At 51.9% G+C, this 4,378-nt stretch overlaps 1 pseudogene; it reads left to right on the top strand.

Moving 5' to 3' along the window:
• Positions 1-409: 409 nt before the first annotated feature.
• LOC112552059 lies at positions 410-2,112 on the top strand (annotated as a pseudogene).
• Positions 2,113-4,378: the final 2,266 nt, after the last annotated feature.

The following is a 4,378-nucleotide window of genomic DNA, read 5'->3' as shown; positions in this document are numbered from 1 at the left end:
CAGAGTAAGGAACAGAACCCAGGTGTCTGGGCACCCAGAGGGTGCCCTGTGAGGGGAAGCAGGTGAGGGTGGTTAGAGCAGGGGTGCAGGGACACAGGATACCTGAGTTCCCTCCCAGTCTTGGGAGGGGAGTGGGGTGCATCAGGTTAGACTGCCCAGATACGCATACCCTCCTGCCCAACCTCAACTGGGGGAAGAACCCAGCTGTCCTGGCCAGTCTATTGAACCCTGATAAAGCCCATTCAGGAAACAGCCTGTTGTGTGGGGAGCAGGGACAGGGGGGAGGACGGGGGAAGAGATTGTGATGTGATTGGTATATTTTTGCTAGCCTCTAAACATGCACCCACTGTAGCTCTCCTGTTCTTATGCTTTTCAGACATGTAAATTACTGAGAGCTTCCCAGCAGACCATGAGTCCACATCAAGATTTAACCAGGCTCAGACCTAGAGCTGACCATAGCTTTCAAGATCTACAAGTCTTTCAAATCATTCTTCTGCTCCCAGGATTACCAAGAAGCAGCCAGTCAAGCACAGAAGGAACTGGAGTCATTGGAAAGAAGTGCACTTCAGATTGCTATCACAGGGGACAGTGGCTGTATGAAATCCTCCTTTATCAATGCCATCTGGAGGGTGAGAAATAGCGAGAAAGATGCAGCTGAACCTGGGGTAAAGGAAACAACAAAGAAACCCACACCTTATGCCTGTTCCCACTACCCAAATGTCATATTCTATGACTTGCCGGGCTTTGGATTCAGAAATTACAAGCCAGAAACCTACCCAAAGGATGTGAACTTCAGTGACTACAACTTCATCATCACTGTGAGCACCAAGCAGTTCTGATGCAGGTCCTTCCTCATGATGACCTGGCCCAGGAGCTCCAGAAGATGGACAAGAAGTTCCATTTTGTGCATACCAAAGTGGACGTAGATGTAGAGAATGAAAAAAGAGCCAGTGGTGAAGCCTACAATGAAGACAATGTTCACGAGATGATCTGGGTCATGTGCAGAAGACAGCTGGAAGCCTTAAGGGTCTCTAGTCCAGAGGTTTTTCTTCTCTCCAACTCGGATAGAGCAAAGTTTGATTTCCACCAACTGGAGGACACCCTAGAACAGGATCTTCCCCATCTGAAGAGGCTGGTGTTTCTGCTGAGTTCCAAGTAAATCCTAGAGAAGTGAGGTCTGCTGAAGAAGTTGACCTGGTTCATAGCCCTGGCCTCAGCTGGTGCCAATGCCATTCCTGTCCCCAATGTCTCCTTGAAATGCAATATCCAGCTCCTGCTGGTCTCCACAATTGACTTCTACAAGCACTTGGACCTGGATGACAAGCTCCTGGGCTGTATGGCCAGACAGGCTGACCTACTCATGACTGAACTGAGGCAGGTAATGAGATTGCCACAAATCCAATGGCAGATGGTTCCCTCCAGAGCCAGGGCTGCTCATGGCTATGCAGTACCAGTTCCCCCAGTCCAGCTGGGAAACAGGTATGAGGCCCTGGCAACATTGGAGGAAGAGGAAGGAGAGGCGAAAACCTCTGGAGAGGAGGTCACTCCATGCACAGAACAGGCTGAAGGAGGCAAATTGACCCGGAAGAAGAGACACAGGGTACTCGTCATAGGTGACTCCATCCTGAGAAGAACATAGGGTCCCAACAGTCTCTAGGATCCCATGACACGTGAGATCTACTGTTTGCCCGGAGCACGGATTCAGGACGTGATGGAGATGATCCCGGCCCTTATTCAGCCCACTGATTACTACGCCATGGTCCTAACCCATTTGGGCACTAATGATGAGGCCAGGAGCAGCCTAGATCATCTGATGAAGGACTACCAAGCTCTGGAGGGAAAGCAGAAGGAGACTAGGATCCCATGACACGTGAGATCTACTGTTTGCCCGGAGCACGGATTCAGGACGTGATGGAGATGATCCCGGCCCTTATTCAGCCCACTGATTACTACGCCATGGTCCTAACCCATTTGGGCACTAATGATGAGGCCAGGAGCAGCCTAGATCATCTGATGAAGGACTACCAAGCTCTGGAGGGAAAGCAGAAGGAGACGGGCACAGGTGGTCTTCTCATCGATCCTTCCAGTGAGAAAACATGGAAGACGCCATGAGACTTGCATCAGGAATCAACTTGTGGCTTTGGAAATGGTGTCTCAAGGCAGGCTTCGGCTTTTTGGACCATGACCCGTACTTCAGAACAAGAGCCATGCTCAGGTGGGATGGGCTTCACCTCTCCCCCAAAGGTACGCATGTGCTCTCTTTCAGGTTGGCTGATCTCCTCTGGTGGGCTTTAAACTAGGCTCATCAGGGGAGGGGGAGGAAGAGGACCAAGGGAGCCACAGAACACCGAACCAAGAGACACCCACAAGAACAGCCCATCCAAGACTGACGATGAGCACAAGTAGTACCCAGGTAAGAGACAGGGGACCAGATAGTTCTGGGATTGTGTGGGCAGTGCATACACCCTCAGGAGGCCTTAAATGCCTCTACACTAATGCTCATAATATGGGGAACAAGCAGGAGGAACTTGCCCACCTGCTAGCTAACACAAACCTGGACATAGTGGGGCTCACTGAAAGTTTTTGGGATCCAACGCATGACTGGGTGGTAAACATCAAGGGCTAAAGGCTGTACAGGAGGGATAGAAGAAGGAGGAAAGGCAGGGGTGTGGCGCTCTACATCAAAGAGCAACACACATCCTCAACAAACAACACTGGGTCAGAGGAGGGGCACACTGAAGTGCTCTGAGTCCATATACAAGGGGGTCAGGGGAAAGGGACTTAACAGTGGGGGTCTACTACAGACCACCCAACCAGGGGGAAGAGCTGGACTGCGAATTCTCAGGTCAGCTCGTGGAGGCAGTCAAGTCAAGAGACGTGGTCATCATGGGTGACCGAAACTATCCAGACATCTTCTGGGAAGAGCAGTCAGCCAGGTCTGACCACTCACGTAGGTTCCTAGCCAAGTTACAGGACCTCCATCTAACCCAGGAGGTGCACAGCCCCACCAGGGGAGACGCCTTGTTGGACCTGGTCCTGGCCGCAGGTGACGACCTGGTGAGGGGGCTGCAGGTGCTCGACCACCTGGGCGACAGCGATCATCGCCTGCTGGGATTCACCATCCAGTGCAAGGTGTCAAAGGCCTGCATCAAGGCAGCAGCCCTGGACTTCAGGAGGGTGGATTTCAATGAGGTAAGGAGTCTAGTCAGGGAGGCACTGAGGTCCCGGAGGGGAGGGGATTTGGGAGTCCAAGAAGAGTGGTCGTTCCTTAAGAAGACGATCCTCCAAGCCCAAAGAGTGACAATCCCCATGCGGATCAAAGGGGACAAGAGTGCTTAAAGCCCCCATGATTCACCAAAAGCATCCAGGAATGTCTCAAAGCAAAAAAGGAGGCGTACACCCAATGGAAGGGAGGGGACATCACCACGGAGGACTTTACCTCCATTGCTTGAGATTGTAGCGGGGCGGTCAGGAAGGCCAAGGCAGAGATGGAACTGGGACTAGCAACCCGGATCAAAGATAACAAGAAGTCCTTCTTTAAATACATAGGGGGTAAAAAGAAGGTACCGGGTAATGTGGGGCCTGTACAGAACACGCTTGGAAATCTGGTGGTCACACCAGATGACAAAGCTAACCTCTTTAACAGATTCTTTGCTTCCATTTTTCTGACCAGGGACCGGGACATCCCCCATACTCAGTGAGGACCTAGTCAGGGAACTTCTGGTGGTACTAGATGTGTTCAAATCAGCAGGTCCTGATGATCTCCACCCCAGAGTGCTGAGGGAATTGGCAGAGGTCATTGCGGGACCCCTGGCACAGCTCGACAAGTACTCATGGTGCTCTGGCGAGGTGCCAGAGGACTGGAAAAGGGCCAATGTGGTCCCTGTTTTCAAAAGGAGGAAGGAGGACCCAGGAAACTATAGGCCCATTAGTGTTACCTCAGTCCTGGGGAAGCTCTTTGAGAAAATTATCCAGGAGCACATCTTCGAGGGACCAGCAGGGGAGATTATGCTTGGGGGCAATCAACATGGGTTCATTAGAGGCAGGTCCTGTCAGACCAACCTGGTGGCCTTCTCTGACCAGGTCACAAAATCCTTGGACGCAGGTGTTGTGGTGGACGTAGTCTTTCTGGACTTTTGGAAGGCCTTTGACACTGTCTCTCACCCCACCCTCATTAAAAAATTAGGGGACTGTGGTGTCGATGCCTACACAGTCAGATGGGTTGCAAATTGATTGGAGGGCCGCACCCAGAGAGTGGTGGTGGTGGATGGGTCATTTTTGATCTGGAGGGATGTGGGCAGTGGGGTTCTCCAGGGCTCAGTCCTCTGGCCCACACTGTTCAACATCTTCATCAGCGACTTGGACGAGGGGGTGAAAA

The sequence above is a fragment of the Alligator sinensis genome, unplaced genomic scaffold, assembly GCF_000455745.1.
Source record: "Alligator sinensis unplaced genomic scaffold, ASM45574v1 scaffold850_1, whole genome shotgun sequence".
In the NCBI taxonomy this organism is placed as follows: domain Eukaryota; kingdom Metazoa; phylum Chordata; order Crocodylia; family Alligatoridae; genus Alligator; species Alligator sinensis.
Note: the sequence above shows the minus strand (reverse complement) of the source record. Positions and strands in the feature narration are given on the sequence as shown.